A 16911-nucleotide genomic window follows, 5' to 3' on the forward strand; every position below is an offset into this window, starting at 1 on the left:
GTGTCCCAGAGGAGCTGGTAATTTGTGTGTTCATTTTTGTTGAAAAGCATGAACATTTGAATTTCCTTTCTAATCTCTTCCATGACCCACTCTTGATTCAGCAGTGTGTTGTTCAGCCTCCATGTGATACCGGGCTTTCTTTGGTGGCTTTTGGTGTTGAGTTCTAATTTTATTCCCTTGTGGTCAGAGAGAATGCAAGGTATAACTTCAATGTTTCTGAATTTAGACAAGTTTGCTTTGTGGCCTAAAATGTGGTCTATTTTAGAAAACGTTCCATGTGCTGCTGAGAAGAACATGTATTCTGATGCTGCTGGGTGAAATGTTCGGTAGATGTCTGTTAAGTCTAGTTGATCTATGCAGCTGTTTAGATCTGCGGTTTCTCTGTTGAGTTTTTGCCGAGTTGATCTATCTAGTGGGGAGAGTGGTGTGTTAAAATCCCCAACAATTAATGTCTTTGGATCTATATGGGATTTGAGGGAAAGTAGTGTTTCTTTGATAAATTTGGGTGCTCCATTGTTTGGCGAATAGGTATTTAGAATTGTAATATCCTCCTAAAGGAGTGATCCTTTAATTAGTATGTAGCGACCTTCTTTATCTCTTCTCACGAATTTTAATTTGAAGTCTATTTTATCTGATATTAGGATTGCAACTCCCGCCTGTTTATGAGGGCCGTTTGCTTGGTAGATTTTGTTCCAGCCTTTAACCTTGAAAATGTGTTTGTTTTTAAGGGCAAGATGTGACTCCTGCAGGCAGCAGATAGAAGGGTCTTGTTTTTTAATCCAACTAGACAGTCTATGTCACTTAATTGGAGAGTTCAGTCCGTTAACGTTAAGAGATAGGACTGAGAGGTATTTGGGAGTTCCTGCCATGTTATCCACCTTCTTGGGTGCTGCGAAAACTGGGTTCTTCCTAAGGTTCTTGGATTCTCAGTTTGGGTGCAGTTTCTTGGCCTTTGTTGTGGTCTTGTTGGTTTTCTATGTGTAGGACATCTTTAAGAATCTTTTGTTGGCCTGGTTTGGTGGAGATGTATTGTTTCAATTTTTCTTTGCTATGGAAGGTTTTTATTTGGCCTTCAGTTATGAAGGAGAGTTTAGCTGGGTACAGTATTCTTGGTTGATAGTTGTTTGTTTTTAGGGCATGGCATACGTCATTCCAGGCTCTTCTTGCTTTGATTGTCTCTGCTGAGAAACCTGAGGTGATTCTAATTGGTTTCCCTTTATAGGTGATTAACCTTTTCTCCTTGACAGCTTTAAGGATCTTTTCCTTGGACTGAGTTGATCCTGTGTGGTTTATAATGTGACGGTGGGATGTCCTATTCTGGTCTGGTCTATTTGGGGTTCTAAAAGCTTCTTTTATCTGAATAGGCCTATCTTTTTGTATGTTTGGGAAATTCTCTGCTAGGATCCTGTTAAACAAATTTCCTAGACCATTAACTTCTGTTTCTAGGTGCTCCTCTACATCCATTATCCTTAGATTAGGCCTTCTGATGGTGTCTTCCAGGTTTTGGATAGATCTATCATATTTCTTGGACTTGTCTTCGATGGTTGTATGTTCTTTCTCTATAATATCTAGGCTGTCTTCAATCCCTGAGATTCGATCTTCTGCATGGTCTAACCTGCTGTCAAGACTCTCTACTCTGTTTTTTATGTCTTTTCCTTCTAATTGGTCAGCTTTGATGGCTTCAAGTTCTTTGTTGAAGCTCTGTTTTAGGTCTTGTATGAATTTCTTTACTTCCTTAATTTGGTGTTCAGTGTTTGTTCTCAAATCACTTAGTTGATTGGTTATGGTTTCTTTGGACTCCCATTCCTTCTGTTGGGTTCCATTCAGCATTTCCTTTGTGGTCTCCCTGACTTCCTTCAGCTCTTTGTTAATGGATTCCATGAATGCCATTAGTGATCTTTGTGTATTCTCTACCTAGTCTCTCAATTCCTGAATTCTCTTTGATTAGCTTCCTCCCGTCTGTGGGATTCCTGCAGTTCTCTTTCTTCCCGTTCGTGGGATTCCTGCAGTTCTCTTTGAGTGTTCTCAGCCTGCTCACAACATTCCTCCCTTTCTCTTTGAGTATTCTCAAGTTGTTCATGCAAATCCTGTATCAGTTTTTGAGTAGCTTCCTCACGCTTATGATATTCCTGTATAAACTTCTGGGATGCCTCCTCTCTCTCCCTATCACGCTCATATAGAGTCCTTTGTACATTGTCAAACTTCTCATTTATCATGTTTGCTATTAGTGTTTGTAGGGCTATTTGGGAACTCTCCTCTGGGTTGTTCATTATCTGATCTGACCCCTGATTATCAAGATTGGGAATTGAGATACCTGGATTTGCCATTTTTCTTGTGTTTTTCCAGCTTACTCTGCCCATTTGAGATGAAAATAGCACCAGTTTTGTGCTAGAACACTATCTTAAGGCAACCATCAACCAACGTTTGCATTTATACAGTCAATAGTCTACAGATACAATCTAGTTCAACAGATACATCTATTCAACATCAAATAACTATATGTTAATGGGTTTCGAACCACAGAGAAGAATTTGGAAAACCAGAAATTTTTAGGGTTAGGGAGAGATGTGGGTAAAAAATAGGAATAGATTGGTGTGGGGAGGCACAGGGAGAGTTAACTATGTCCTAATCTCAATGCAGGAAATAGGTTGGGTAGGATGCAAGTAGAGGGAGAGAGAAAAGGAAGAAAGGGAAAGGGAAATGAAAAGAGACCAGAAAAAAATAGAAACGTAAAAATTAATATTATTATGGATATTAAAAGACCATCTATTTAGAGAGGAATGTGAGTATATTAATAGAAGGGTAGGGACATAGAGGAGAAGTGAAAAACTTAAGAAAATGCTTAAAATATTATATAGGTATAAAGATGTAGTACTGCTATTAAGGAATTTAAGTCTCAGAGGTTTTGAACTGAGTAATAAATTTGTGGATTAAGTGTGTACACAATGGGGGATAGGGTCTACTAGTTAACTATGGGTTTATCTGAGGATGTGCAGGACAAGAGTTAAGTCACATACAGAAGATCAAAAGAGAGGAAAAGGTGAAAAGGATTAGAAAGGGAGAGAAAAAGATCAGAAGTTCAGTAGAGCTAGACAAAAAAAAAGATAGTTAAGAAAGAAAGAAAAAGAGAAAGAAGACAAAAAAAGAAAGGAAAACGCACATTCATGTATTCCTAAAATAAAAATTATAAGAGGAAAAAAAAGTTACTGGAAAACATTTTTTTTTCAAAAAAGCCAAAAATTAAAGATTAATAAAATTTTTAGAAAAGGAAAAAAAATTATATATATATATATATATATTTATATATATATATATATATATAAGGTACCAAAAAAAGAAAAAAAGAGAAAAAAAAAAGAAAAGAAGAGGAAGAGAAGAAAAAATAAGTTCTTTGATTTTTTTTTGATTTTTTGGGAGGGGTGGGAAGAATCCTGTATCTCCCTTTTGTCTGTAAACAGCCTCTTGTTGGAGTCTCTGGTCAGCTTGAAGTCCTGTGGCTTGATTGGTTTCTTAAGTCAGTTTGTTCGAACAGGCAGAAAAATTCTCTGCTTTACCCAAGATTTTGAGATTCCCCCTCCCAGATTAGTTTACTGGGAGGGTGATCTGCTTTGAGAATCACAAAAGAGGGGGATGCAGTGGTAAGGCTAGGTTCTGGGTAGAGTTGAGGCCTTTCAACAATCAGTAGCTTTTTCCTGGGGCTATTTTGTGGAAAAAAAAAAAACAAAAAAACAACTCACAGAGCCCAGCCTGGAGCCGTTCTCAGGGTTTCTGTTTTTCAATTTATTGTTGAGGCTGCTAGAGGGAGGGGCAGCCTCTGGCTCTGGTTACCCAGTGAGGAAAGCCACTCCAATGGCTGGTGCCTGAGCTGGGTGACTTTTCCCTGGATGGACCTGAGTCTGGCAGGTCACTTCGCCGCCATTAAGTTCTTGTGACCTGCTAAATGACTCATTTTATTCCAAGGCCTGGGTTGGAGCTGACAGCTCCTCCGAGCTTTGTCGGTATCCAAGATGGAGATCACCGGTGCTGGGGGGGGAGGGGTGGCCTTCCCTCCTCTGCTCCCTGAGAAGGAGTGAGGACGTCGGGCTTCTACTCATGTCGGATCCTGGGTCGTCTCTGGTTTGCGAACTGCAGGATGAAGATGTCTGCTCCTTGTCGGTTCTTGCTGGTGTTGAGTAGAATCTGCTCGCCCGCTGCGTCTGGCTCCTTCGTCCCGGACTCTCTGTGTGAGCGCTCAGTTATGGCCCCGGCTGCATTCTCCGCCGCGACCCTGCTGCCACCGCCGCCGCGGCGGCTGCTGGCAGGTGCTCAGATGTGTCTTTTTGCCTTGGCTTCCCCTCTCTTGTCTAACTCTCTGTCCTGGGATGGCACACTTGGTGTGATTCTCTGGCTTAGGACTGTTCACTGGAACTCTAAAACTGCTTTCTATGCGAGAGCTTGTTCAGATTCCAGCTTCTCCTCTGCCATCTTCCTTGGCATTCCCCTAAAGTGAGGTTTTAAGAGCAGATATTTTATATATAGGTTCATGGGCATTTATGAAGGTCCACAAATCGATATCTCTATATTCCTCTTAGTTGGTATGCCTACCCTAAGTTAGAACACAGGATTTTGCAAGATAAAACATCCTATGTAAAATATTAGTGTATTAGCATTTCTCTCATGTATCTGTGAATCTATCTCCTTCAGGTCACCAGTCTGATGACTGGGCTGAGAAATAAGTAAAAGATGTAACTAGTAGCTTTAGACTAGCAAATGACTTTTCTCAGGTTGCCTTGACAATTATCTGGCATTTTGGCTTGTAGGCTTTGAACTGATCAAAAAACCAATTTAATAAATTAAAAAAAGTTATTTTGGCTAAATCGCAGTTTTAGATAAGGGAAATGGCATCCAGTCAAAACAACTGGTGGTCACAGTGCTTCGACCCCAAGGAACTCAGATGCTCTGGAATATGAATGTTTCCTGTCATTCAGAACCCAGCACAGGGCTTTTAGTACATACAGGTCAACATATTCTAGAAGACAAAGTTGAAGCATTTCAAGCCTAATTCTCTTCTCTAACTCTAAAAATATGCAAAGAAACCAAGGGACCCACTTTTCTTTATGTAATTATGTAATTGTCCAGATTTTCTCTCTCTCTCTCTCTCTCTGTCTCTGTCTCTCTCTCTCTCTCTCATATGTATCTACATAAATGTGATTGTACCAGATGTATTAGGAAATGTTGCATAGATAATCTTCACAGTAATACATAAAATAGTTTGCATATCTCTGTAATAAGATATGAATTTTCAGGAATTTTAAATGATGGTATTTTATAATGGTTTATTATTGTGTATGCGTTATGGGCAGTTTGCTTTGATTTATATAGACACTCAGAAATATTGAACAAACAGCTAAAAATTTCTAAATTTCATTCTACTGTGACAAAAATTTTTCTTTTGATTTTTTTCAAAAGTAACTAAGTTTTAGCTAAAACTTGGTAAAATTAAATAGTAAAGAGATAAAAATTTTCAGCTGTTTATTGTATATGTCTGAATCAAGCAGAAAAGGTCAGATAAGGTGATGTTAGGGAAATGAACCCTAAGATATGTATTCAAATGTTTTTTTTTTCTTTCAAGCGATTGTTTCTAACACATTTATAAGATTATTTCTTTGTTGCTTTGTATGTCGCTCCCCCACAGTATAACCCCTGCTTTCACTCTATTTGATGTCGGTATAATTTGTGGAGGGGAAGGGGAAAAACAAATCGTTTAAATAGGGATACAGGTGGACCCATTGCAACAATGAGATGTACAAGTCGTTATGTCCAAAACAAACTTTACAACTTTGGTGCTGAGGTGGGAGGGGGAGTGGGGAGGATTGAGTGGGAGGGGATGGGAAGGGAGGGGAAGGGGAAACAAAGGAGGAGGCTACAATGCTTGATAAGAAATGTACTCATTATCTTGCCCATGTAATTGTAACCCTTCTGTACAGTATTTTCACAATAAAAAAATTTAAAAAGGCATATTCTAAGTTATGGAAATAGAATGTATTTAAAAATACTAACTGCAGTATGATAAATTATTTGCCTTACTTTATTAAGCTATATATCAAGTCTAATTTTTATATTTAAATCACTTTTTCTTTCCATTTTTATTATCCATCAAACCTCTATTCTCATGAAAAAATATGATGATTTAATTTTCTTGAATAAAAATAATTTGGTAATTTTGCAGCAGTATAGTATCAGAACCATATCATTGGATTTAATATAGAAGCTTATAAAATATTTGATTTAACACATAAAAATCAGTAGTTTTTCTGTACGCCAGTAACAAGAAGAGCAAGAGTAAAATCCGAAAAGCAACTCCTTTTGTAATAGCCCTAAAAACATACCTAGGAATTAACTTAACCAAAGAGGCAAAGGACCTCCATGATGAAAACTTTAAAAATCTGAAAAAGAAAATTAAAGAAGATTTAGGGAGTGGAAAAACCTCCCACGCTTCTGGATTGGGAGGATTATCATTGGGAAAATGGCAATAGTGTCCAAATGCAATATCCCAACAACATTCTTTAATGAAATAGATGAAGCAATTCAAAAATTCATCTGGATTAATAGAAGACCCCAAATAGCAAAAACAATCCTTGGCAGACAAAACAGTGCTGGAGGAATATTAATACCAAATTTCAATCTCTCTTATAAAACCATAGTTATAAAAACAGCTTAGTACTGGCACATGAACAGGTCTGAGGACCAATGGAATAGAATTGAAGAGCCAGAAATGATCCCACAGACATACAGCCAGTTAATTTTTGATAAGGGAGGCAAAATCATCAGATGGAAGAAAAGACAACCTCTTCAACAAATGGTGTTGGTAGAATTGGTTACACACATGTAGAAAACTTAAGTTAGATCCTTATACATCACCCTAAACCATAATCAACTCCAAAATGGATCAAAGACCTCAAGGTAAGAGCAGATACTTTGGAAATATTCCAGGAAGGAATAGGGGATACAATAGAGCTTCTTGGAACAGGTCAAAACTTCCTAAATAAAGATCCAGAAACACAAGAAATCAAAGAATGGCTGGATAAATTAGATTACATTATACTTCAGAGCTTCTGCATGGCAAAGGACATACTAGCAAGATAAATAGAAAGCCCACAGATTGGAAGATCTTCACTAGCTATACAACAGACTCTCATATCAACATATTGGAAGATCTTCACTAGCTATACAACAGACTCTCATATCAACATATCATCTGCAAGAGGCCCATATATCCAAAATATTTCTGGAGCTCAAAAAAAATTAAACTTCCCAATAAACAAATCCTCAAACAAACACCCCATTTAATAAGTGGACTAAAGAATTAAAAACAATGCTGGACACCAGTGGCTCACACTTGTAATCCTAGCTACTCAGGAGGCTGATATCTGAGGATTAAAATTCAAAGCCAGCCAGGCAGGAAAGTCCATGAGACTCTGATCTCCAATAAACCACTCAGAAAACCACAAGTGGCTCTGTGGCTTATGTGGTAGAGTGCTCACCTTGAGCTGAAAAGCTGAGGGACAGTGCCCAGGCCCAGAGTTCAAGCCCCATGACCAAAAAAAAAAAAAAAAAAGAAAAAAAGAATTAAAAAGAGTTCTCTGGAGAGGAAATAAGAATGGCCAATAGACACATGAAGAAATTGAAGAAATGTTCAACATTTCTGGCCATAAAAGAAATGCAAATCAAAACCATATTGAGATTCCACCTCACCCCAGTTAGACTAGCCATTATCAAGAAAATGAGTAACACATACTCACACACACACACACACACACACACACACACACACACACACACACACACACACACACACACAAATAATAATTCTACTACCTTGTTTGTGGGAATGTAAACTTGTTCAATCACTCTGAAGAGTAGTATGGAGGTTTTTCAAAAGACTAAATGAAGAGCTCTCCTATGACCCAGCAATCCCACTCCTTGGCATTTACTCAAAGGAACACAAACAAGGCCACACTAAAGCTAACAGCACAACTATGTTCATTGTAGCATTATTTACCATAGCTAAGACACGGAACCAACCCCGATTCCCCTCAGTCGATGAATGAATCAAGAAAATGTGGTATATATTCACAATGAAATTCTATGCTTCCATGAGAAAGAATGAAATTGCCCCATTCATAATGAAATGAAAGACCTGGACCAAAAAATATTTAAATGAATTAATCCAGATCCAAAGAAACATATGGTCCCTAGCCAGGTGCTGTCCGTGAAACTCTTATCTCCAATAAACCACCAGAAAACAAACTGGAAGTGGCGCTGTAGCTCAAGTGGTAGAGCACTAGCCTTGAGGTGAAGAGCTGAGGGACAGTGCTCAGGCCCTGAGTTCAAGCCCCACGACCGACAAAAAAAAAAGAAAGAAATGAACACAGGGTCCTAGGTTTCATTCATTTGTAATAATTAGTGCATGTCTAAGACTGTCCAAGCAGAGGATCACAATAGCTCAATAGCTATGTACATATGACCATATAAAATGATGTTAATGGAAATTAACTCCAAGATAGGGAAACAAGAGGCTTCTTTTTAATTGTACTGTGTGAAGTTATTTCTTTTTCCTTTTTCTTTTTTTCATTTGGATTATCCCCTCTTTCCACTGTTGTTCATTTTGGTACCCTCTGTCTTGTATATGCGTTTATCTGATTTGGGGAAAGGAAGAGGAATCTCAGAAATATTGAGACAAAGGACAAAGAGAAAACCAATGCAACAGTGATCCTTACAAGACACTGTTGGAAATGAACTTTACAACTTGGGGTGAAGAGAGTTGGGAAAAGAGAGAAAGTGGAGAACAAGAGAGGGAATAAAAATGTTCAACAAGAAATATACTCATTACCTTACTTGTAACTATAACTTCTGTGTACTTCACCTTTACAATTAAATTAAATTAAAAAAAACCCAACCCAGTGGTCTAGAAAAAACACACAAAGTTTTCTAAATAGGTGTGAGAAAGTAGTCATTTGAATTTCTTTAATAAATCCAGTGTGTAGAAATAACACTAGAGGAAGTTAATCTGACTAAAGTTTAATGTATGCATGTGTGAATTACCATGGTGAACTTCCTTTGTAAAATTAATACACACTAAAGAAAACAAATGACTGAAATGTATAATATATATGATTTACATTAGTATTCATTATTTTTTGCTGGAAGCAAAATCTGTTCTAAAGAATATATTTATTGCTATAAGAATAGAGTATCATTCTATTCGCATTGCCAAAAATATGTAAATACAGAAACCAGATGCTAGCATATTAGCTGAGCTCTCCCTTAGAAATTTACTTTCTGTATAGAGTAGTATCTAATTGTCATATTGAATTGTCTTTAATTTTCATACTGGGATTTTCATTTGAAGATGTGTTTGTGTTTTGCAGAACTTTATACCACCTTATTAAAATTTAGTCTAGTCTATGATCACATTTCTAGAGTTCCATACAAATGAAAATAAAAACAAAATAACAAACAAGAAAGGAAAATGATTCACTGGGTCATATTACTTTAAAAGAACCTTAGCCACTAGCAGTATGAACTATTCATCCCTTAGAGAGACCCACTCTGCCACACTTGCTCTCCTTTGCTTGTATGCCTATTAATCACAGAGTTCAATGTCTCCACTTTTGACTCTTTCGAGATGGCATTGTCCTCCATATAATTACTAGTATATTATGAGCTAACCTATTCCCTCTGGAAAGTTATCTACTATTGTCATAAAGCATGTTTGTTTGTTTGTTTTTGATTAGAAGATTTCACTTGCTAAGCAGCTTTAGGTTAGTATTTGTAGCCCCTCAGTTAACACACATTGCCTCTAATTGAGGGAAACAATTATTACTGTTAAGACAATATAGACCTGAAATCTTTTTTATAATAAACATATCTATAGATTACATTAGACTGCAACCTAAGTTTCTTTCTATGTTCTTTTTGGTGAATTTACAAAAAATAGGTGACTATTGTTTATTTCTTTAAATGAATTATATGGAATAGTCAATATTTAATTATTAAACAGGTTTTTGTACTAGACGATTTTGGAACAACTGTAGGACAATGCAAGTGTCCTCAGCCTGTTTGAGGCAGACCAGGCTAAAGCCATGATGTTTCAGAAGTGTGGTGTACTAAATGCCTTCTAAGTTGGAATATCTCCAAATTATGGTTGGCTTATCAGAATGCAACCTTACACTAAGTCAAGAAGCAGCTGTCATTTCACTGATAAAAATTCGCCTTCGGTTCACCTCTTTATGCCTCGCTCCATTCCCACCAAGTCCGTAGCAAGTACGAGTTTTTTTTAACAGTCTCCATACCTTCTACTTCTTCCAGTATACCAAGAAGTTAAAATCATAGTGCATAGCTTTACTCAGCGATGTACATTTAACATTCCTCCATGTCTTTCCATGGGTCAATTGCTTATTTCTTCATATAGATAAATAATAGGATGTCCTGCAGTTTATACATTCACCTGTTCATGGTTATTCCTTTCTCTCTCATGTTTTCTACCCTGCTTTCTCCCTCTCCATATCCTCTTCTACAGACGCTTAGCCATTCCACTAGGGCACTCATGGTGGTCCCATGACACAGCTGACATGATGGGGTGTTGTAGATGCCTCATGCGATAATAGCAGGTATCTAGAAATCTGCTAGATAGTAATTGCAATCATTCCCAGGAAAGATAACATGAAGAATGTCCAGATATTGTCAGATGTTCCCTAGGGAAAGGGAAAAAGACAAAATAACCATACATTGAGAATAATTTCTTTGACATGTCTTTTGACATACAGTGGTCTTAATAGACAAGAAGGCTTTGTCCACTAAGAGCCATAACCTGGTGCCGAGTTGGCTTTAGAACTGTAGGAAAGCATGCACAATCTGTGGTAAGACAAGAGAAACTCAGCCTATCGGATGTCCTTAGGAAAGAGACACTGAACTGTTCAAAAGTACCATGATGAAAGAATAGTATTTATCTCTTGACACCTTTCACATTCTGCCCAAAATTATAGCATCATTCCATACCACAGTGACTCTGAACAGCTCAAATGGCAACGAAGTGTAGTAATACTATGTGAAGCAGAGATGGTTTTATATTCTCATGAAGATTTGTTTCATGTGATTTAAAAAAGACTCTTGTGCCAGGCACTGGTGGCTCACACCTGTCATCTTAGCTACTCAGAAAGTTGAGATCTGAGGATCACAGTTCAAAGCCAGTCTGGGCAGGAAAGTCCATGAGACTCTTATCTCCAATAAACCACTGGAAAACTGGAAGTGGCACTATGCTCAAGCGGTAGAGCTGTAGAGAACAGGGACAGCACCCAAGCCCAGAGTTCAACCCCCATGACCTACAAAAAACTAAAATTAAATTAAAAAAAAAAGACTGTGAAAAAAATTGAACCAAAGAACTTTTTGCTGCATATTTATAGAGAATGCAAGAATACTTAGTCTACCAATAGAATCTCTGGAGTCATTTTTTTCTGGAAAATTTCCATATATTTTGTGGAGAATACATTACACATTGCTACTTAACAAAATCATTGCATTAGGGAATCTTGTAAAGGAAAAGTGGTTAATTAACTGAATATATCTCAACTTGTAGGGAATCCTTTTCATATGTATGAAAATTTCCTTTATAAATGAATGATGGATGTGTATATGCCTCAGAAGAATGAGTTGATCACAGAGTGAAATCTGGAGAAGACAACATTTAATCTATGCAATGGTAATACAAAATTCCTGTCGAAAAGCACCAAGTATGTCTTTATTTCACCCCACATGTGTATACGTGCAGATGCATTCAAACATGTATGGATATATGCACTTTTGGATCCAGAAATCATAGGATTAACAAAACTGCTTAGTAAAATTACTTCAAAAATTGAATATGAACCTTACAATGACTACAGTTTATTTGAGAATGGAATTTTTTATTGGATAGTATATGAATTTTCTCCATTGTTACTGCCTTGAAATGCAGAAGGAAAAAAGTATACATTAATTAGATATGCCACTGCTAGGAGACACAGAGTAGAAAGGCATTGCTAAAAGAAGGAAATATTAATTCAAAGGATTGAAGATTAATTATGTGTACACGGAGTGTATCGATGATTATTGTTTGTTCTGATATATCAGAGCCAATATGCAACATTACACACAGATGAAAAGACACATGCGGAGAAGTTTATGAATAGATGGTGTGCCATTCCATCATGACTTCAGAGGAAAGGCAAATCATGGGGGATGATATTTTTAAGGGTAAAAATTTAAAATTAAACAGATCAGAGAAATGTTCTCATATTTAATGATGCCAGAAATCAGAAAGACTTTTTTGTTCTATACTCTTCTGAAGTCAGCTGACTTTTCTATCAATGGCTTGCTTGTCTGGAGAGGCAGATCCTCATTTCACACCACTCATTTCACTGCAAAAGACAAATTTCAGACTCTGTGCATATAGAGTTCTGACATTTATTTGGTAAGATTTATATTCATTTAAAAATTGTGTAGCTGTCAACATTTGAGAATCATTTTGACTTTATACCTGGCTCCAGATCTTGTATCCATTTTTAATACAAAAAAGCAGGTAGCAAGCTAAGAAATGAAGCATTTTGTCAGAATAAATACATAATTTTGTATCCTTAGCTTCTGAATTCATAGTGGGATTTTTGCTAGTTATATCGTATGTGTGTGTGTGTGTTTGTGTGTGTGAGAGACAGAGAGAGAGAGAGAGGGAGAGAGAGAGAAAAGAAAAGAGTATCCGTCAGTATGCAATGCAAGTAGGGGAAAAATTATAGGAAGAAATGAAATTAGAAAATAATAATCTGTTAAAATAATAAGTTCATTTTTGTCATTGTGGAAATGGTAAACATTAGCATTTAAAACTCTTCATTTAGGACACTGTTTCATAAATCTCAATTTATGATGATTTTAGGGATATCCCAACTATATACATGTTTAAGCTCCATTATGAAGAAAAGGTATGAAGTTAATGGGAAAGGTGATGAGTCAATATCATTAATTTTTAGATTTCCTATAATAAGCAGTGATAGTTTAAGTGTTAGTGAGTAACACCTAATCTCTTGTGCTCTAGTCAAAGATTGTAAAGTTCTTGTTTCTAGGTTTTTTAAAACCATATCAATATTGATAAAAATGTTTAAAAACATTTCTTTACCACTTTCCCCCCTGGATGGCATTTCCCAGGCCTCTGGAAGAGGAACTTCTCTCTACAGAAGAGATGCCCTCAGTACCAGGGCTCAGGAAGTTGTATACCACAGAAGAAAGGGGAGAAAATGATGGAGCAACTTAATTAATGTTTATCATAGAATGCTTGGAACTACTACTTGGAAAAAAAAAAAGAAAACAAAACATAGCCCCAAAGCTGGTCCACAGTTCATGATGTATATATGGAATGGTAATATTTCTTAATTTTATCAAATTATTAACACTTAAGACTGAAGATAAAAATTTTATGGGAACACTTGACATTTGACACAAAAGTATTAATTTTTTTTATTGTTGTTGTTGGTCATGAGGCCTGAACTCAGGACCTGGGTGCTGTCCCTGAGCTTTTTCAATTAAGACTAATGTTCTACCACTTTAAGCCACAGCACCACTTCTGGTTTTCTGGTGGTTAGTTGGCAGACTTTCCTGCCCAGGCCTTGAATCAAGATCCTCATATCTTAGCCTCCTGAGAAGCTAGGATTACAAGCATGAGCCACTGGCACCCAGCAAGACCTAACCTTTTTAAAAAGAGAATAATGGGATATAGATGAAAGGGTAGATAGAAGGAGAAAGAGCAAATTAGTCAACAAAAATTACTGATTTCAAATATATGTTTTTTTTATAACTGCATTGTGTTATAATGTATTAAGAAATGAATTATCTGACCATTAACCTTTAAAATGTTAGGTGCTAATTACATATTACATCCAATAATGTCTTAATCTTAGCCTGGCCATGATATATTAATTGAAATGTAAATAAAATAATAGAAAAAAACTAACATGATCTCTTTTTTAACTAATGGAATTTATGAACACTAGATTAACTGGCTTGCCAGCTACTTGCACATAATATATAGAAAGTAAGTCACTGTATAACAGGGTCAGCCTATTGTTTCCAGAACATTCATGGGAAAACTAACAAAGATGAGTGAATCATTGAACAAGGAACATATGATGCTTTCAAACATCATACCTTACACATTTTATACCCATGCAGTTAGTATACGTAGCTTAATTAGCTATGATCTTTCATTCAGAAATGCTTCACTGAATTCTGACCATTAGCTGTGGGGCAGGCTCTAATGCATGCAGCAGATGGCTATACTCTAACTACAGGCTTATATCTGTTGTCGGAAATGAAAAAGAGACATGATGATTCCAGAAGAAAAGCGTGTTATTAATAGCAAATGCCATTATTTCGGTGGCTTGGTGCTGGCTGACCCTCTGTAGCATTTTTAATCATGTAACTTCCATTCTCTTGGTGTCAACATGATGCTTTAGTTGTATTGTTTATTTCATGAGAAGTGAAATTCCTCAATGGCTATTTTTTTCCTGACTTAACAATAAAATAATCTTTTCCCCAAATGACAAGACAATGAGGAGGTACAGCTAGAATTTCAGTATCACAGTTAACATTGAATTCACAACTCCTATTCTAAAATGGTACAGCATATTTCCAAACTAAATTTTTGTCTCTGAGGAACTCAGGGAATTATTGAACATTGTATCAGTTATATACTGAATTTACGTATCAGCCATTGATGAAAAATAATGAACTCATGTGGATAGGAATGGCAATCATTTCTAACTGCAGAAGAACTAAAATAATGAGAAAAATAAGACACTTTCTGTCTCTTTTATTTTTACATAACACAATCAGTTTGTAACTTGTCAATACCTTTCTCTTTCCATATACTTGTATCCTGCAGTATATGTAAATGTCACTATGTAGGTGTTTGTCTAAGAAGTTTCTAAAGAAAGGTTTTTATACATGCATAAATACATAGGTCAATACATATACTTGCATAAATATGTATGTATACTGATATATGTATGTTTATATAATATATGTCATTAATAGTGGTCAATGTAGATTTATCTAGGAAGCTAAATACAAACAAATAAAGAAGTAACAGAACAGTTTTATCATTGATAATGACAATGTTCAATGGTCATTGATAATGTCAGAGGGTAATTTCAGTAGACATTTAAAGAAAAATATGGGACCAAAAGTTATTGCAAAGCATTTGAATTTGATCAAATTAATTAGAAAACTCATTTAATGTGTAGTTTAGTTATTTATTATTGTTATTATTAAGTAGTTGCACAAAGAGATTCAAAAAACCTGTATATGGGTAAAATGTGTCTTTTCTAAACCCATTCATACCCTCAGTTTACAAGGTTCCACTTTCATATATATACACTGAACTTAGAGACTGTATTAACCTGTCTGTCCTTTATCCATTCCTCTGCCCGGCCTCTTTTTGACCCACCCCTACCCTGGTGTTCATTTTATATGTGATTTTTTCCTTTGAAAATCACTTTGTAGTGAAGAAGGCACAGGCCTTTCCAACACAATTACAGAATATGTCTAATATGATATTGAGCTCTTACATGTTATAGATAATAATGTTACATGACATTGAGTGAAAAATGAATGTGTTTAGAGAATTTTTGTGGAATTATAGTGTTTGTTGTCCCATGGGCTTAAAGTTCAAAACCCATCTGTTTGGCAACTGCCAGAGCCAACCTGTTATAAGGTAGGATTTGAATTTGCATTGTGAATAACTACCCAGTACTGACAGCTACATTTGCCACTGCTAACACCTTGCATATAATGAATTGCTTTCAGAAGGCCAGGTATTCAACAGACAGGCAGCTAGTCCTGGGCCTCAATGATTGTACCAAGTGAAAAATGTGCCCACATAATCACTATCATGTTATAGAACTCTTCCTCTTATAATGTTTTATAGGTTTGATTTGGTCACTTTGAACTTCATACTTTCCCCCAATTTTTTCCCACCCTCTCATAAAGAAACACTGAAACAAGAAATGATGTTTTTAATCATTGTTCCAGTTAGGTGTTTCTTCCTAGTCTTCTTGCCAAGAAATTGAAAGAAAATTAATTTCCTCTGGAAGCGTCCTTCTCTCTGCCTTTGCTGTCATATTTAATCCATATGATTAACAAATGTCAATTATGCAAGTTCTTCTCCAATTAAATTTTGGACACATTGTAGAATAAATGAGAATTGCTTCTCAACTTCATAGAAACAAATACAGACACTTCTTTCCACATTTTTCATTACTTTATAAGAGTCTGCTTATTAAGGACAGTAATGAAACCAGTTGCGGTGCCCTCAAGCCAAACTGACCTATCCATTGAGAATTTCATGTTTCTATTGTGCGATTGACCTCAAAAGTGGAAGAAAGGCCACTTTGAGCTTTAATGTCTTTGGATGCTATTGCTAAGTCAAAGAGCTGATAACAACATCTCAGCATTGAGCGGAAGCAATATTCAGTGAAAAGGGACATTTGAAAATGTTATGTTCCCTTATACTTGTATCAAAGTCCTTTTTCTGATTATATTCAATGGCTCCTTTACAGTAATTAACAGCATTGAGCCTCTGGTCATTCAAAAAGCCAAGGCAATCATGAGTTTTCTAAAACTGCCTGCCATATTTGTAGCTGAAGGGTGTTATTCAAGATTATGTCATATATAATTTCCCTGGAAAAATTAAGGTAATTTTTATTCAGAAAGGTTACAAACACATGTGTGCCAAACAATCACACTGAGAAGTAAAGGTTTTCCAATTCAAGTGGTTATTTTCCTGCTCTTGGTAGGAAAGAAAAAACATGAAGCAGTTATGATAATAGCAAATGCCTTGGATAAAAG

Source organism: Dipodomys merriami, unplaced genomic scaffold (genome assembly GCF_024711535.1).
Source record: "Dipodomys merriami isolate MVZ:Mamm:240054 unplaced genomic scaffold, mDipMer1.0.p SCAF_6, whole genome shotgun sequence".
Lineage (NCBI taxonomy): Eukaryota > Metazoa > Chordata > Mammalia > Rodentia > Heteromyidae > Dipodomys > Dipodomys merriami.